Below are 20,362 nucleotides of genomic sequence, written 5' to 3'. Positions count from 1 at the left end.
GTTATTTTTGATTTCTTGATGAGTGTCATTCTTTCTGAAGTAAGATGGATCTTGGCATTGTTTTAATTAACATTTCTGTATGGCAGGGATGTTAAACATTTTTTCATATATTTGATAACTATTTATATTTCTTCCTCTATGAAGTGTCTATTTATTTCACTTGCCCATTTATTGACTGGGTCTTTTATTTAAGGTAGTCTATGTTTTTAAAAATCTCTTTATGTATTCTAGATATTAGTCCTCTGTCAGAAGAACAGCTGGTAAATTTTTTTTCCATTCTGTTGGTTGTCTCTTCACTCTACTACTAATTGATTTTTTTTTGCATAGTCCACTATTTTCACCTTCTTCCAAAAGCACTACAGAAAATATAGTACTCAATTAAATTCTAATGCAGGTTTTAGGCTATCTCTGTCATTGTAATCTAATAAAATTAGAAAAAAATGAGAAAACTTAACATTTTCTAGAAAAGTAGTTTTTGCTATTAATTTTTATCATTTTGTTGTAGAAAATCCAGAAAAGTTGTGAGATCCTGAATTTACTGTAATCTACTTTTTAGAACACTTTGTACTTGTATTTAATTTTAGATAAATAGGCAAATTTCTTTGTTTTTCCTATATTTATCCAAAGATGGACCATTTAGTTTTTTAAAGTGTCTTTTTATTACCTCTTCCCTTCTATAACCATCCTCCTTTGCCTATGTTGCTACTAATATTAGTTTCAATCATCTTACTAATAAAGAGAATAATAAATCACAGGTAGCATAATTTCCCATGAAAAGACACAAGTAAAAACAATATAGACATAAGAAAGTACTTAAGATTTTGTGTCCATAATATTCAGTCTCCTTTTTAGCTTTTCCGTTAATAGCCTTCAAGTGCACTTGTTGGGTGAGGCAATTTAAGATGGGCATTATATCCCTCTGTATGCTGAGTTATTTAATATTAATCTGAAAACTCTCAAATAAAAGTAATATTATGTAACTTTAATAGAAATTGGCAACGTGCCACCAAAGATTTTTGCAGTCTAGATAAAGACAACTGTAAAGACTCTAGACTTTGCAATGGGATGAATTTGAGAGACCTATGCCATCATTTGAGCTCTGACTTTCCCACCACAATTTGCAAATGACAGGTGACTTCAAAATCATCATCTGAAACTGTGAAATTTAAATAGTACATGGAAATTTCATTTATATGTATGTAAAAGAGGATGGAAAGGGCTCATATCTTGAAATTGTTGCTCATCTCTAATTTCATATACACACAATACACTGAGTTCCTCCTCAGATTAAAACCTCTGGAATCTTACTTTTAAATATACAATTCTCTGTGCATTGAAAAATACTGAGTAGCCACTTTTGCTTCTCTTATTCTAAACCCAATTTTAAAAATAACTAAAGCTGGTAAGAACTAATTGTTTAAACTCTGGTCAAAGCTATATTTTTTGGCTATTTCACAATTTGAAAAGCTGTAAGTAATTTAAACCATTCAAATCATCTGTGGAGACAAATGGCAAGCCAAGTTTTATGTGGAAAGAATCCAAATTCCCTGAAATATTAAGTTTAAAAGCTCACTCTCCCACCTTTAAAATTCTAAATTACAACATCATGACTGTGATGCAATATAGTTTTAAGAGTGTTGCAGTCTGGTACCATACATGATTATTTTACTTCAAGGTGAGAAGACCCACTATTCAAAGAATATAAAGCTTTAAGAAAGCTATAAAGCTCATTACTTTAGAAACAGATGCCATTTACATCAAGTTATACTTAAAGTTGTGTTCTATCAGTTTTGGGGTTGCCCGTCTAATATAATGTTAGTTTTTAAAAATTATTTCCAGTTCTCTTTGAGATACAGGTCTCAGAGCAAATCATTTTCATTAGAAAATAAATATCCCCCAAATAGGAAATTGTCAAAATGAAAAGGATCTTCTCTAATGACTTTCAATCGTATCAAGTATTTGACGATCTAAGTTTAATTATCATTGTTCTAATGTTTGTGCTCTAGCAGCTTATGAAATTGTCTTTTCTGCCAATTGAAACTCACTTTTTAAATGAATAAGCCAGAAAAAAAGTGTTTGATTTTGCTTTTGAGTTGGAAATAGAGTTTAGGTTGAGCTGTGTGATAAGTAAAAGATTTATTTTTCTTTGCTTCTATTTAATCAGACCTAGAAGATCTACTTCAGTTATGAATCTTTCCATAAACTTCTGAAAGGCAAATAAACAAAACATGACATGGCTACTAAATAAATGCATTTTCTCTGTATGGATTTTTAAAAAATTTTGCTACCTCTTGTGAAAATATTGAAAGAACATTCTATATCATAACACATTAGGATTTATTTCATTTACCCTAATTCCTATGCTCCTATAGCAAGATTATTTCCTCTGTTTATACTGTATTATTATTTGTTGGATTTCTGTAAATCAATGCTTACATATACATGCACAAACAAAAACAGAGAGAGAAAGAGAGAGAGAGTGAAAGAGACAGAGAGAGAACAAACATTCAATGCTGTCAAACTTTCTATAATCAACCTTGGAGTAAAACAAATATATTGCTCAATATCAATTGTTCAATACCTATATGATTATAGAAAACAAATGAGTGGTATAATAAGTACTTGTAGTAACTTCTTTATGATCCAAAAAGATAACCATATTATCTCTAAATTAAATGAAACAATCTGCTAATGTTTAAGGCACATTCTTTCTTATGATAGTATATGATTCTTCACTCTGTATTCTCTGAGTACCAGAGCAATTATTAAATATTTTTGCTCTCAAAAATATATTCCAATAAATCAGTGATGGAATCTTTTCTGAGAAAAATTAATTTCCATTAAGAAGTCCCTAATAATATAAAAGTAGAAATAATAGAAGTCAGCAAAGTTGCACATAAAGAACTACATAAGTAAAAATAATTTCATTGGGTTGAAATAACCCCAAACCTAGATTCTTTGGAAGCCATTCTTCTATTAGTGCAAAACACCTTAAATTCACATGTCTCACTTTTACTGATGCGTAAGCTGGCTCTCAGACTACACACTTTTCTCTGTATTATTTTGGCTCAAGTATGAACAAAAGCCCTTTGCCTTGATATTCTTTAACATGACTGAAGCTGAAACTAAGAAAATAACTTAAAGATTTACAGATAGTTTAAAAGCATTGGAATATCAAAAGGAAAACATACAAAAAATTACAAGAAATACACAAACACTTGAGTTTAATATAACTGAATATATTTTTCATTAACACAGATCTTTATATCCAGTGTTCACAATCTAGTTAAGTATCACAGATGTAAAGAAATATGAATGAAAGGATGTGATAATCATGATATTAAATGTGCAATGCATTGAATTATTACAGAATGCTTGTCTGTTTGCAGAGGTATGCCAGAGACAGGACTCACTAGTTACCAATGTCTGGTTGTGCATGTCACATCTTTTTTCAACTCACTGATCAGGATATTTACATGGGTAGCTTGAAATTGGCCTTGGTGGGAGTAGTTACACCACCAAAACTGGCAAATACTAGTATCAAATCAAGTATTTGTTGTCATTGTTGTTTTGTTTTTCAGACAGCCACTAAGCATTTACTAGCATTGTGCTAGTTATCAGTAGGAAAAAGAAGGGAAGGGGATTGAGGCAGAAGAAATGGCATGAGAAAAGTGATGATCTTGGAAATAGTATTTATTGCTACAATATAGAGTATGAGAAGAGAAGTATACACATTAGAAGAAAGACACAGAGACTTAATTATGGTGGAGTTTAGTATAGATCTAAAAGAATTTTGAGTTTTATCCAAGAGATCAGTGATTCACCTAATTTGGCCTTTCAATCATTCACTTCAGAAACAAATGAAACAGTAAGGTTCCTGACTCTTATCAAAAGCTACTGTTAAAATATGCTGGGGGGTAGACCTGGGAATATGTATTTTAAAGACATACTCCAGGCACCTTAATGCTCACTCAAGCTTGAGAAATGCATTGAAAGCTTTTAGATAGGGTTCTTGCTTAAATTTGGGTCTGGAATGTCTCCCAAAGGCTTGGTCTCCAGCTTGTGACACTACTGGGACATCAAGGGAACAAGTTGGGTCCCTGAGGGCATGCCCTTGGGAGGGAATCTGACTCTCCCTAACACAGCTGTGAAAATATTACTTTTTGAGCACCCGGAAGGAAGCTCCCCTGCTGCCATCCCAAGCTCCTAGGGCACAGAAGGTGAGCTGAGTGGGCACCAGAAGCACCCCCCTCCCACCCCGTGGAAATGAGAAGACACATAAACAAGCTTCAAAAACAGACTTCCGGATCACCTACAGCAACCCCACAGGGAAACAAGATGGAACACTCTGACACTCAACCACCTGGACTCTCTGAACTGGCAACAAAAGAGGATCTGGGAAAAATGAAATCAGAAATAATTACTCAGATAACAGCAAAGATTGTGCTCATGGTGCAAGCCATGATTTATAAATATAGAGAGGACACAAATAAAAAAATAGAGGATCTGAGGAACATGATGGAATCCCAACATAGGAAACAAATGGAATCCATAAAACAGATACAAACAGATTTCCAGGAGATTAAAAACTCTAACGAAAGTCTGCACAGCAGAATGAACCAATGTGAGGATAGAATTTCACATATAGAAGGTAAGATTGCAACTAGTGAGGAGGAAAAGAAAAATTTCTTTAAAATTGTAAGTAAACTTGAGAAATCAATCTAGCAGCTGCTAGACGATGCAAAGAAGAATAACATAAGACAGATTGGAGTCAATGAAGAAAGAGGAGAGAGTGCAGATGACATAAGAAAACCTCTTCACAGAAGTGATGGCAGAAAACTTCCCAAGGAGGGGAAAAGAACTTGACATACAGATAAGTGAGGCATATAGGACTCCAGCTAACCTTAATCAAAAAAAATCTACACATAAGCATATAATAGTTAGGATTCCAGAAATCCAACAGAAGAATAAAGTTCTGCAAGCAGTGAGAGAAAAGAAACAAATCACATACAAAGGAAAGCCCATCAGAATCACAGCAGACTTCTCAGTGCAAACCCTCAAGGCAAGAAGAGCTTGGAGTGATGTATTTCAAGCCCTAAAGGAAAACAGCCTCCAACCTACATTGATGTACCCTGCAAAACTATCTTTCGAAATGGTTGGAGAAATAAGATACTTTCATGATAAAGAGCACTTCAAGAACTTCATGAATACCAAACCAGCACTCCAAAAAATTTTAGACAATACCCTAGGAAAAGACAATGAGGATCACAACCCCAGGAAACCCAGCAGAATGAATCCACTGGGTGTGACAAATTAAACGCAAAGGGGGAGAATCCAACAAAAAGAAAAAGTCATGATAAGGCTTTTAAAATTTTAACTTCATCTCCCTAATGAGTGTATAATTCAATCTTATTATTGTACCGATTAGTATTTTTCTGATTCTAGAGTTGCACACCTTTTCTTGTGCTGTACTGACTGTTCATCATCTTATGTCTACTTTTTAATTGGGTTGTCTATTAATGAGCTCTAAGAATTCTTTATATATTCTGCTCATAGGTTATATGCATTGTAAATATGGTCTGTTTAAGGACTACTTTTCATTTTAATGATGCCATTTAAAGTTCAAAATTTTGATGGAATCTCATCAATTTTTTTCTTTCATATATCATGTCTTTTGTATCCTAGGTAGTTCTTGCCTATCCTGAATTCATAAATATTTTCCCTTATAATTTCTTCTTAAAGTTTTATACTTTTAGGCTTTCTTATTTAGTTCATAGATCCCTTCAAGTTATTTTCATGTATGGAAATAAAGGGTTGAGGTTAACTTTTTATGTACAGATACCAGGTGTTCTAGGGCCATTTGCTGAAGACACTATCGCTTCCTTGGCTCTTGAATCGAGTTTATATTCTTTAAAATGCCAATGTTAAATAATCTTTCAAAACTCAGTGGACTGTATATGTGTGGTTCTATTTCTAGATTCTCTGTTTTATTCAAATGATCTATATGTCTTTCCTTACACCAACACTGCCTTGATTACTGTAGCTTTAGAAGAAGTCATAAAATTGGGTGCTAAACATCTTCCAACACTGTTTTTGTTTTTGTTTTTGGCTTTTCTGGGTCCTTTTTACTCCTACATAACTTTTATATTTCAATATCCAGTCCTTCATTTATAGCAAGTATACACAGACCTGAATTTTTATATATACCTTGTGTTTTCTAATCCTGCTAAATTCAAGTACAAGTTCTAGGGGCTTATAGAGATTTCTTAGTATTTTCTCTGTAGATGATCATTTCATCTACATATAAAGATTTTGCTTCTGCCGTGCCAATCCTATCCTAGTTGTGTTATTTTATTGCCAGACTATTTTGGTTTAGACCTGTGTTTCAAAGTCTAATGGACAGATAAAAAATAGGCATATATGCCCTTGTTCCCCACTTTAGGGATAAAGCATTGTATCGTCTCCATTCATAGAAGGAGTTTTTGTTGGAACTATAGAGTACATGTCTTTGATCTGTTGAGAAGGTTCTGTTCTACTCCTAGTCTCCTGATAGCTTTTACCATGAACAGCTGTAGAATTTAGTCCAATACTCTTTCTCCAACTAGTGACAGGATCATATGGCTTTATCCTTTCCTCTGTTAAAATGATGACTTTTGGGGGTGGATCTTCCAATGCTGAACCAACACTGCCATCCCTATAAGAAAACCACTTTCTACATACTGAGAGATCTGACTTCTAAGAGTTTGTTTTGTTAAACAAATTTCTATCCATGTTCATATTTTTTTCTTCTATTATCTTTATCTAGTTTTAGGATTAGCACAATGTTGAGTTCCTAAAATGAGGGGAGAAGTGTTCCTTTTTTCTGCTTTAATTGTTTGATATAATTTATCAGTTAAAATGTTTATGAGCCTGCTGTTGTCATATAGGTAGGTTTTCAAGCTAGGAATATACTTTCTTTAATAGGTGCTATTCAAATTTTATATTTCCTCCAGAGTTAGTTTTATTAATTTGCCTTCTAAGTTACTTCTTAGAAGTTGTCAAATTTATTTCAAAAAAGATTTTTGTAATATGCTTTCTATATCCTTTTAAATTCTGTAAAATCTGTGGTAATGTCTCCTAGATCTTAATATTGTAATTTAAAAAATGTCTAACTGATATTGTGTAACAGGAAGAAAAGGTCTAAAAGAGCAAGGGAATCGGGAGGGGTAGGGGAAGGGAAAAAAGGGGAGGAAAAAATATGAGAAGAGGAAAAAAATGGAAAAAAGGTCTTTGCAAATAGGGAAGGGTGGAGGGGATGAAGGGAGGGCAAGAGAAGGGGAAAACAATAAGAATCAAGATACTCAAGTAATGGTACAAGATCCCAATGATGAATGTAACTGTATTGTATATCTAAAGTGTACCAATAAAGTTAATGGGGGAAAATATTACTTTTTTTAAAAGAATTGATATATATTTATATATGTTTATGGGCTACATTGTGATAATTTGATAAATGTACGCAATGTGTAGTAATGAAATAGAGTAAAAAAGCACTTTTTAAATCCTGCTGTGGTTTGTTTGTACCTACCTCATTGCAGGAAGCATGTCAGGATGGAAAACAAAGGGAGCCTACCTTTGGAAGGACCCTTTACATTAGTGTTTCTCCATTTCGGTTCTATTGACAAAGAGCTGGATAGTTCTTTGTTGTAGGGCATTATCTTGCATGTTCTAGAATGGTTAGCAGCAGCTCTGTTGTATGTGCACTAGATGTCAGTAGCAATTCTTTCAAATTGTGATGACCAAAACCACCTTCAGATATTAATAAATGCCCTTTCAAGGTCAAGGCATCTCTGTGTGAGGACCACTGATCTCTCTCTTTCACTGTTTCTTCACCAGGCACTTAATGGGGTGATGAATGAGGTGACCTCGCTGCACAGTTGAAATTCAATTCTCAGTATGCAAGGCTGACTTTATCATTGTAGGAACTGAAGAGAGAACCCTATGTTAATATTATACAGAGGTTAAATAGTTTATTTAACTGGTGTACTTATTGAGTAATGTCACATTTTCATGAAAATAATATTGGGTGAACCAATATAATGGATAACTATTACTTAAAGTCTTAACTTTTTCATCACCACCCACCCTAAATCAGTCAAGATTAACAAAAATTAAGGTTACAACTTCTTTATATAAATCTTCTGTTAAAATGAGAAAACTTGACCTTCCCTGCAAATAATATATTTTAGCCTATTAATAAGAATATCTTCATTTAGACAGATAACTACTTGATAAAAGAAGTGTTGCCTCTTCATCTTTACATTTCTAGCACCTATCGTACCACTTATTGCAAGGGAAAGAATTTTAATAAAATATTTTGGTCAATGAAAGAAACTATCTTCCAAAGAATATCATTGTGTAGGACATAGGGCAGAAACAAAGTTAGGTTTTCATGCAAACACAGGAGGTAGAGAAAACTGTGGGGCAAACCATGCTTTTGTAAACAAGAAGTCAGGAAGAAGGGCATAAGAATAAAGAGAGCACTAAAGAAGGGCAATTTCCAGGGGGAAGTGGCTTATCAGGGATTTTTTTAAAGGTTGGCCTTAGTTATTTGCCCCCCATTGCTACTTGTCTCTTTCTTCCTGCCCCTACTCTTCTGACTCCATGACGGGCACTCCTGTGCAATGGACAAGACAGCATAAAGCACTGCTTCAGAATCTCTGCATTTTTCTGGCATAGTAATTTCCTTGTCAGAGTTGGTTAACTTTCAAACTTAAGCAACTTTTGAATTTTTGTACATGATTACTCACTTCTTGCCAGGATGGTGGCATTCTTGGTAGACTGTAACATTTGCCAGTGTGGATGTAATGGAGAATGCTCTTTGACAGAGCAGAGATTGCATTTTATAATGTCTATGTTGGCATTTTACATATTGATTTAATGTCTTTGGTAGCTCTTAGGAAGATGTTTGGTATTTAATAATTGATATTTCTAGTGGCACAATTTTAATCATATTTATAGCTGTATATTCTTTGGAAGTTTTTTTTTAGTGAAAGTAGTACAGCTCATCAAATATATTCTGGTAATATATTGGCATCTCCTAGAATTTCAGTGATGGTAAATTTACTTTCCTCCAATCACAATTCATTAACAATTACTTGCCAAATAATCATGCCCCATAGGAAATTTGAGTCTTGAAAAACTGCTGTCAACTATTCTGATTACTCATTGGTTTAAATGCCATTGCATTTGTCTTGGTTGTAAATCTCCACAAATTACAGCTGTCATTTTTTGCTTTTAGAAATAAAACAGATCGGCATTTTAAAGACATCCCTTAGAGGGTACAATAAATGTAATCATATATATATATATATCATATACATAACCATATATATCATATATATAACCATATATATCCATATATATATATCATATATAACCATATATATATACATATCGCTTCTCGGCCTTTTGGCTAAGATCAAGTGTATATATATCCATATATATCATATATATATATATATCCATATATATCATATATATATATCCATATATATCATATATATATCCATATATATCATATATATATCCATATATATCATATATATATATATATGATGTGTCTTCTTTTTCTGGTAATTATCATTTATTTTAGTTATGTTTATGTAATACTCAAAAGTATGGCAGTAGTAAGAAATCTATAACTGACATACACGGAAACAGAAAATACACATAAAATTTTAAGAAATGGCTTAATGATTAAAAATGAATTTTTACTGTGATGCTAAGGAGACTTCTGTACCAAGAATATTCCCTTTCCATTATCTATAGTGCTTAGATTTTCATCATGTAATTTACCCTATGAAATTTTCTTTGTTTTCATCGTAAGTGCATATAAAATTACTTTTTGAATGCAATAATTTGTTAAATTCCTAAAGCATAGTTGACTTAAGGATGAAACCATTTACTAACAGTGAGTTCTGAAGAAAGGAGAACAAATATCAAAGTGTAGGGAAAGGAGCTAGAAAGGCCAAATTGCAGTCCTTCATAATTTTGTCTAAAATGATTTCTGGGAACCATTGATAACAAAACAAACCAGATGGAATTGAAAGTTAGGTAGAAGCTATGATTTATCTATTATTTCCTACCCAGTATGGATAAAAGTAAATAATAATGTACAAATTCTCACAATGAACATTAATTCTCACAAATTTTTTCTTGAGAATAAAGGTAATTAGGATTAAAATTTAATTTTCTTATCTATTTTGTATAAATAAAAGATAAGTATGATGTTTCTATCATCATTCTTAAAAGAAATTTGTCAAACTGCTTTACTACATGAAAAAGGTATGCATTCACATAGTTAAAAAATAAAATAATTTTTATTTTCTTTTCCCCTCATTTTTTTGAGTGTATAGTTTTTATTCCCAGGAAGATTTATGTGACAGAAGAGTGAAAAGCAGATAAAAAGAAATAGTTATTGGCAAACCTGCCTTATTTTACCCAGACTTATCATTTTATTATTGACTATTGGTATAATCAATCATTGCCTTCATGATATAGACAGACTTTTTGAAGAAAAGTGGCTAGATACCTTTGAATAAGTCATGTGTTTCCATTTAGATTCTGAGGAGAGAAGAGTTAAAATAACATATACAAAGAGAAAACTTTTAATTGAGCTATTTGACTGTCATACCCAATCTTACCACATCCAATATTCAGAAAGTTGAAGAGGTTAAACACACACATTTAGTTTGATTTCTTCCACTGTGCTATGTGTTTAAAATATGTACTTAGTTATATTTTTGCCTTCTACAGAGAAAAAGCTTACTTGCTTAAATTCTACCCCCATGTAACTTTGACTAAAAAAGGTTCATTCTTTTTGTTTTTAGTAAGCCATTAAATTAGCTTACTCCGTGAACCCAATTGTTTAAAAACACAGATTTGACAGACTATGACTATAGTTTATTAATTGAATCCACATTTATATCATAAATGAGTACTACTATTACTAAAATCATTCCTTCCTACGCAAAAATAAGGAAAAATGTGTAGATTCATGAAAGCTTACTTTTACTCAAGTGTGAAGTTAGGAATTAATCATTTGAAATTTTAATTCTTTTATATCTCTAAAAACTAACTTTACCATATTTTTATCTGTTATGAAAAGTGTTTGACCAAGTGATTGGAATCTTCTCTCAAAGCCTAGGTGGGGATCTTTAATTTGGGGTTTAAATCTGAGAAAACTGTTTAGAAATAATTTGATCATTGTATAGATAAACATACAATATTAGCCAGATGTTTACATATGAATTATGGATTAATTTTACACTACAGGTGTTTGGAATGACGAAGCCAGTGTTTTAGTCTTGCATTCCTAACCACTTTCTTGTCCATAATATATGAGGCAGGAGGTTTATAGGCTCTCACTGCATTATGTCTATTGGTATGTGTCTATTCTTAGGATGTTTTTCTTATTGTATACATACACGTCATTTTCCCTCTCTATTGTGCAATATTTTTCTCTTCATGCACTATGCTGTCAAGTATTGCATGTGTACATGCATGCATCCATGTGCGTGTGTTTGTGAGTGTGTCTGCCTTTCATCTGAGGAATCAGTTTTGTGATAAACAGGTCACTAATGTTAACCAGCTGCCAAACCAGGTGTCTGAGCCAGCAACATAACCAGGTCCCAGAATGTTACCAGTTAGTATGACCTAGAAATTATCTTTCTGACTGGCAGCACTGATTACATACTTTTAGAGTTGGCCCAGGATATACACTGGGGATTCTGTCTCATCTCTCCTTCTTGTACTTCAGTTCTCCACTGGAACTGGCACTCAGTCCGACTGGTTCATATAAATATTTCTGCACCTTTGTCCAATTAGATTGTTAGAAGTGCACTGCTGGTTGCTGATTCTGTGTCCAAGGTGGAGACTGTGTTCCTTATGTCAAGACTAGAGAAGGTCACACTTCTACCATCCCTTGAAATAACATCAGGGCTGCACAGTCCAGAGTGCTGCTAGAGGATATCTGGGAAAGAGGGAGCTGGAGAAAAAGCCACTATGTGCTATGTAAAGTAAAACCAAGATGCGTACACTAGAAATAATGGAAGATTAAAATTGTACAGTTATAAGTTTGGAGATTGAAAAGAAGTAAAAGGAAAGATAGCTTTTAAAATGGGGACAGGGGAGATTTCAAGTGATTGTTTCAAATGCTATTTTTAAAATCTGACATTAACAATGTACTTGAAGTCTGGTAAGATCGATAGACCGTGGAATGTGTACAACCATGACCCCAGAACCTTTCTTCTTCTACTTTCAGTGTTTTCTCCCTGCGTGAATATTTGCTACCCCAGATTTGCCATTAGATTAGTGAATTTCAGTAATGTGTCCAACTTACACGTACATGTATGCACACATAGGTTTCCAGCACAAGCTTAAATATCTGAATTTGCCTATCTGGATGCCCACAAAAGCAAGCCCCTGTTAATTTTTCTAGTCCTTCTCCTCCCTCTTCTGGTTTCTTCCCATCATTGCATAGTTAAGCTGTTCTGTGCTTCACTCTGTTTGTAACTAACCAGTGCAACCCAGACAGTGTTAATTTCCTCTCTGCTTTCTTCTGACTTTTATTCCAAAGCTGGCTGGCTCTTTTTAAAGTGCTACCCATCTCATTCCCTCTTTCTTCTGTATTGTATTGAAGTTATAAATTCATTCTTTCACTTTCTACAAGCCTTTAAGTGATTTATGCGCAATGGGAGGGACAATTTTTCACCCTTCTGAAAACTTTGCGAAAGAGCACTGGTTTTCTATCAGAACTTTAACAGAAAAAGTGATCATATCGAAAATATTTAACAACCTTTATAGCACTGTCCAGCAACTTTTATTGAGTGTTCAGAAAGATCTCTGCTCATATAATAGTAGAGGCCCTTCACTGTCCCAGGCACTAGACTTTTCTTCAAAGGACTGTGAGAGAGTATGGGAATTCTTGTGCAGATTGAAATCTCCAGGCCTACAGGGGATACTGGAAGAGGTCAGCATTTTCTTACCAGCAAGCATGGAAAAATTTCAATATTTGTACACATGGGGTGTATTATGGTTTAGATTTAAAATGCTATCCCCTACATCTCACATTCTGAGTTGAGGCTTGGTCAAAAGGGTTGGGTAACTTGTGGCATGACTTTGAATGGTGTATTTGGAGCCCTTACTTCTCTCTTTTCCCTATGCTTCATGACCATCTTGATGTGAGCCACTCACCTTGACCAGGCCCTTTCACTGAGTGTTCCTGTCTTGGAGCTGGCCATCCATGGACTGAACTCACCTAAACTGTGGGCCAAGATAAGCCTCTCATCATTTAAGCTGTAGTGTCCAGTATTTTGTCAAAGTGACAAGAATACTGACTAATACAAGAAATTGGTACAAGAGTGAAATCATTGCTGTGGGTGAACCTGACCGTGTGGTTTGCAGGAGGACTTTGGGAAGCTTGGAGATGCTGACTAGTGAAGCCCAAGAATGTTTTGAGTCATTGTTGATGGGCTCAGAAGCCATGGTTGGAGTGCAGAAGACCTGAGTGCTGATGGAAATTCAGACAGTAAAGGCCACACTCAGGAGCTTTTAGTTGGGAACAAGAATTCCATTGGCAGTTGGACTAGAGGCCATGTGTGCTATTCTTTATCAGAAAGCTTATCTACATTTTGTCCATATCCTTAAAATTTGCAGAAAATTCACTTTGAAAATGGAGGACTAATTGATCTGATGGAAAAAATTTCAAGGCAGCCAAATATTCAAGCTGTGGCATGGGTACTGTTGCTGCTTTCAGTCAAATCTAGAGTAAAAATCAAGAGCAAAAAGATGTGGTACATTTACATTTTCACCAAAAAGGAAGACTGTTCAAAGGTAGGGACAAGAAGAGTATGTTTTGTATAAATACCAAATAGTTTCTCTGGTGTGAGAAACTGAACATGTAAATAAGGACTAAAATGTATAATAGTTAATGTGAAATAGGAAGAAAAGGGCAAAGGGGAAGGAAGTGGGAGGTATAGGGGAAAAGATAGAAGGTAATGGGATTAATATGAGAAAATGGAAAAATAGGAACAAAATCTTCGTAAATAGGGAGGAATGGAGGGGTTGAAGGGAGGCCTGGGCAAGGGTGAAAAATAAGAACCAAGAGAAATTATGTAAAGGTGCAAATTTCCAATGATGAAGTTATTATATTGTATACCTAAAATGTACCAATGATTAGAATGAATAATCGATAGTGCAAAATAGGAAGAAAAGTTCCAAAGGGGTAGGGGTAGTGGGAGGGGCAGGGGAAAGGAAAGAAGGGAAAGGAAAAATGCTGAGAAATGGAAAAAATGGAAATAAAGTCTTTGTAAATAGGGAAGGGTGGAGGAGTGAAGGGAGGGCTAGGAATGGGGAAAAAATAAGAACCAAGATGCATTCTGTAAAGGTACAATTCCCAATGAGAAATGTAATTGTGTTGTATATCTAAAATGTACCAATAAAAGAATTTAACAAAAATAAGAGTATGTTTGCTACAAAGATCAATAGGAAGAAACCAAGTACTGTTCATTATTACAATAGGAAAAAGAGCCTAAAGGTGGCTCAGAAATTGTCCAGATCCTAGCCATCCTAGGATTGAAGGTTGAAAAGCACAAACTTTTCAATTGGAAGGAAACCTCCTGCCCCGCCTGAGAAGGGCCATCAAGGGAATTGGTTCCCCTAGATTTATGTCTGTGTGCTCAACCATCTCAGCACACAGACACCACTGCAGCCATGATCAAAGGGGTCCAGACTACTGCTTAAGGGGCTATCATACCTTGGCATTACCCATTTGATACTGGTTTTTCAGACATGCAGAATGCAAGTGTTTTTGGATCATAAAGAGTTCCACCCAGAAGCCTAGAAGGAGGTTGAGAGGCCAAGCAAAAGTATGTGACAGAGTCATAGTACCTGCCAGGTGCTTCTGAGACAGTAATGCATGAGGCTGTGAGAGCAAATCCAAAAGTGTACTGGGAACCCAAAGAATTTGAAGATGCCAGAAGGGTGGATTGTCTTCTGAGAAAAATGAGAACAGTGAGTAGAACCAACCAAAGAGAGACACCATGTAGGCTGTACCATAGGCTTGCACCACAGGCAAACCATAGGAATGGGGCTGCCCAAGTCCTTTGGAATTGACATTTCACCACAAGCTACCCTGAGTGCTAAACTTGGAGCTACAGAATTTGATGTTTGCCCTGATGATTTTGGGTCTTGGCTTAGTCTAATTCCTATCTATGCCCCTAGTCCTCCCTTTTAAAATGGGAATGATTGCCATTGTATGTAGGAAATGGTAACGTTTTTATTTTCACAGGAGCTTAAAGCTAAGAGTTTGCTTTGAGTCTCAGTGGAGACTTTGGACTTGGACCTTTCAGTAGTGCTGCAACTGTTACGATTTTGGCAATTATCAGAGATGAACTAAATGTATTTTTCATACAAGATGGACATGAGCCTTTCTGGGCCCAGGGATGGAATGTTATGATTTACATCTAAAATGCCCCCTACTAAGTCTCCCATTTGGAAGTGGGGCCTGGTCTGAAGAGATATGGAGGCTGTGTCCTGGAAGGGTGTGTTTTCATTCATAGCTCCTTTCTCTGTCTGCTTCCCACCTGAGCAGCTTTTGACCTCCATCCCTTTCCACCATGAGTTTCTGCCTTGGACTCACATAACCATGGATTGAACTCACTGAAACCAATACCCAAAATAACTTCTCCTTTAAGTCCCATGTGTCCCCAGCCATGGGAAAGCTGACTAGTATAGCGTAACCTGTGTAAACCAGCCCCAAGAATACCACATACTGACAAACAGAAACTCTGTGTTGTTTCCTTTTTCTTAATTTTAACCAACTCCTTATTTTAAAAATCGCCAAGACTCAAGAGCTTTCAGGAATACTAATAAAAACTTGTATTCCTTTTAATTCAACATCATTTACTCTTTATGAATTGTAAATCACAAATCATGACTCGTATTTTAAAAATTACAGATTATCTTTTATTTGATGACATTTCTAGATTAGTGATAGTTTTCTAATTTATTCAGCAAATACGTAATATGTGGCTACTATGTGCCAAGCATTGAAATATGACAGGGAACACAAAGGACAGATTGTTGCCTACATGAAGAAGATATCCTAACCTGGGGATTTTAATGAATACTTTTAAATGTGAGAGTGTCTGCAAAATGGATTGTGCATTATAAGAAAAACCACACAGATCATGTGCACTTATTTGTATATACCATACTCTTTTGACAGCTATTTACATGCTAAAATTTGCTTTATTGAATATGTTGTGCAAGAGTAGGCATGAGTGTGTGTATGTTTGCATGTCCAATAGGAAAAAAACAGAAATTTTATGTGCTGTGAAATATAAAGAGATAAAAGGAATGGTTACTCATGTGGAAATGTTTAAATATTGTTTGCAAAAATATAAAGTATATATAAAATATGCTTAGGCAACTATGTAGTAATATAAGTTTCAAATAAATGCTCCAGTATTCCACAGTATGTGTTCATAAATTAGGCTAAGAGAGATCATCATAAGCAAAAAAACTTGAGAAATATTTATGCATTCCTATCCATCTTGAGGCCTACTTTCTCCTAGCACTCTTAACTTCCTTTGCCAGAAGGATTCCTATGACTTGATTTATCCCAGGTAGGTATGGAAAATCCAGGTTAGAGAGTGGACATTCTGCTTTTACTAACTCATATGCATCTAAAGCACCACAAAGAGAAATGACCTAGTGTGAGAAAACTTGAAAGTTAAATACGCCAGCAATTTAGTTTTGGATTTCATGTGCTGTGCTGGCAGATGAGAGGGAATCTATCTCCAAACAGTGTTTCATTGTTGCCACAATAAGCAAACCCTTTTTTCCAAGGATCCTGATGGGGTGCCTGGCTGTTAAGTGCTAGGGGATTAGGTATCTTATGCAGTAAATTGACTTGCTACATAAATAGAGAGTTCTCAGTTTTCAGAGCATGTATATTTTTAAAAATATACTTAATGAAAGAAGTCAGCATGAGAGTTGGTATTTCCCCCAAAATATTGAATAAAGTGAAACCATAGGGTCATAAAAATAAACCCATTTGAATCTTCTGCCGGTTTTTCAGAGGTGTGTGGGAGAATTTTAGAAAAATTGGAGAAACAAAGGATGAGTTACAGATGGGATAAATATAACAGTTTCTGTAGGTGATCATGTCGTGACATCTTTACTCTTCGTATCTCATCATGTCAGCCATGATGGATTGCTCCACTCTCTAGATGGAAGTCAGAATCCTGATAATTTTGCTTACAATGCAAATACAATGGCCTCTCTTGATTAGCACTTCTGTTATTCTCTGAAAGCAGAACAAAACAAAACACCACCAATCTTTTCCTAAGACAGAGATTCTCAAATAAGTAACAGTTGTGTCATTTAAAAAATGAAAAAACAGCACCCCAAATTGGGGGTTTCACGGATAAAGAAGATTTGTATATTTTAATAATTTTTCAAGTACATATATTTTATATTATGTTTGCAAAAAAGCCTATGGAAAACATATTAGAACTAAACAAAAGAGTAAGAGATCTAACACCAACATAAACAATGAATTGTCTGTATCACTATGAGCCTTCTATAACAGGGTGATTTTAAAGGTCTACAAAGTGCTTGTGAAAACAAAGAAATCTTCGTGATGGAAATTGTTTTGTTGATAAGTATGTATCTGTTGATTCTAATAAATGTAGAATTTTGTATTGCAAAACCTTGTAAACTGTGTTCTAATTCTCATACAACTTTAGATCATTATAGAACACTGCTTAGGTCTGTGGATTCTCATCATTAATACAGATTTTTGTCGCTTGATACTTTTTCTATCTATAACCAGCCATATGACATTTGAAGGCAGATCCAGTGTTGTGGAAGAAGTTCTTGCAAAGGTGACCTAAAGAGGGCTTGAGAATGCTAACCACTACCAGATGTAATGCACCTTCCCTGTCCAAGAAACAGCTGAAATATTTGCTGTTTTCCAAATTTCCTGGTATTTTAAGTATGAAGGTAATAAAGCAACAATGATAAGCCTTTCATTCATTGACTGATTTTAATGAAATAATATATATATACATACATGTATTTAAGATGGGCATTGGGTTTTCTGTCTCACAGAGAGCAGCATCCTTCCTCAAAAAAAATTTGTTTTGACTGCTGAAAGAGAATAAGAGCTGATGGAAAAAGTAAGAATAATTGCTTTAACTTTCCCAATATGCTGTATCTTCAAGGTTCTTATATACCTTCTCAAAACTCTTATTACCAAGGAAACTAACTCACTGCAACTTTACATGCCATTTTAATCTTAGCTTTCAGTAGCATAAACATGAGTCTCTAGATATAAAGATACAAGAGTGCTCTCCTAAAACACTTATTTTCCAACATAGACAACAGGAAAGAAAATCTGTTGACCAATCAGTCAGGCTCTTAATTTTCCTTGCTGTTTTTGATAATTAGTAATTATTGTTAGATGTTTCCTCTTTTCCTTCCAAAGTGTATGAAACCATAGAAGCTGTATTTGTGAAACATTTGTCAGACAATGTAGCCCGAATTATGCAGGTATTATTTAAACAAAATGCCAATCACTAAGGTTAGCAGCATGCCTATGTCCTGGAGATTTGGACCTATCTATACAATTAGCATTTAGCTGTATAAAATGGTAAATTTATTATGCATACTTTTTCTGTTATTTGAAGTTCCCTACAGTATACATATATGTCTATACATATGATCTAACATAGCCTATATCTTATCAATTCATGATAATGTGATCTTTCTATCTTTTTCAAACTCTACGCCCAATTTAATGTGTTATTTTGATTTATGACCAAAAAGTTTTCCAAAACTTTGGATGTAGATTTAATATAGTGGACTCTTGTTTTTTACACTGTAGGTATCTAAATTTAAGAATTTGGATTAATTTTACTGCTAGTTAGCTCAATTTCACCCATGGTGACTCTCCCCCAATAAAACAAAAATTAAACATTGTTAATCATGTCATTTAATGGTGTAATGTTCCCAATTGAGAACAAAAGTTATTCAAATAGATGTATCATAATTCCATGAATATAATCAATAGTAATAATTTAAAATCATGGTTTTACCATTTAAAAAAATAAATTAATTTTTAAAGTTTCTCTCTGATTTATAAGGAGTTGTATTTTGGCAGCATTTAAAGCTGAGTCTTCTCTTCTTTTAGAGTTGTTTCTCATTGCTGGATATCTTTCTATAACATTATTAAGAGTTACAAACTGCAATTAAAATGCTCTTTTATTGGTATTATCGAAACAGATTTCAACATGGCTGATTGGTATTTCCAAAATAAAACCAACTTAATCATGTTCATACTTGCTTCAGTTTGATTACATTTATGGCATTTGTGTGTATGCTGTTACTGTACAAAACACCAAATTTAGTCCAGTAAACAACTTCAAATGTGATACCTTGGCACTTACTAAAAATAACAATAATTATTTAAAACTCATTTTATTTGTGATTATATTAATTTAGAGCTTTCAAATGTTATCCCAGTTTGGTTCTTATATTTATACTGGTTCACAGTGATGGAGGTGAGCAGGTGAATAATAAAGGAAATTATACTTTTTGTTCTTTCAAAATACTGATAAAATATAATCCTGTATTAAAAAACATTTTAATATAAAACTGCTGGATCATTAGGAGGGATATGTGGCAGTAAAGATATTTTAGCTCTTACATTTTTTATCACATTGGGTCTATTTTTTTCTTTTCCACTTTTATTATTAACCTTTTTATAGAAAATTGGCTTACCAAGAATTTATGAATTAATAAGTCTATTATAATGATGAATGATAATTACCATTTAAATCCTTACTCATTCATCAGCTTGTTCACTGCATGTCAGGTGACACAAGATTGTATGATTACTTGCCTGGTGAGTATTTTTCAACTGATTGTTATACTTCCTTGAACTTTAGATCCTCATACCATATTTTTTAAAGTGTGATAAAATGCAGTTAAGTAGTTTGACGAAGAAATTACAGATCATGCTATAAATAACAGAAGAAGAAGAAGTGATTTTAATATTTTTAGATCAGTCTTAGGTTCAAATGACAAATGGAGAGTACCCAATTTGGTTAAATGAAAAGTTCATCTACAGACAGTTTCAAGGGCTGCAGTACTGGTGATGATACAGTAGCTAAACTAGTCACCATTCAATGTCAAATTGGGAAGTTTTGGCTTTGGATACATCAGAAACCTCGAGGATGTGAATCAGTAGTCTCTATGCTGCTCCCCACAGAGAAGAGCCGAGCCTCAAACCAAGCACACACTAGCCGACAAT

The 20,362-nt window shown here is 34.2% G+C and overlaps 1 pseudogene; it reads left to right on the top strand.

The window, feature by feature from the left end:
• Positions 1-9,434: 9,434 nt before the first annotated feature.
• Positions 9,435-9,508, top strand: LOC147829641 (U2 spliceosomal RNA; annotated as a pseudogene).
• Positions 9,509-20,362: the final 10,854 nt, after the last annotated feature.

The sequence above is a fragment of the Heterocephalus glaber genome, unplaced genomic scaffold, assembly GCF_053883595.1.
Source record: "Heterocephalus glaber isolate CG9 unplaced genomic scaffold, H.glaber_assembly_v1.0 deba00000546, whole genome shotgun sequence".
NCBI lineage: Eukaryota > Metazoa > Chordata > Mammalia > Rodentia > Bathyergidae > Heterocephalus > Heterocephalus glaber.
This window is presented reverse-complemented; position numbering and strand designations above follow the sequence as displayed.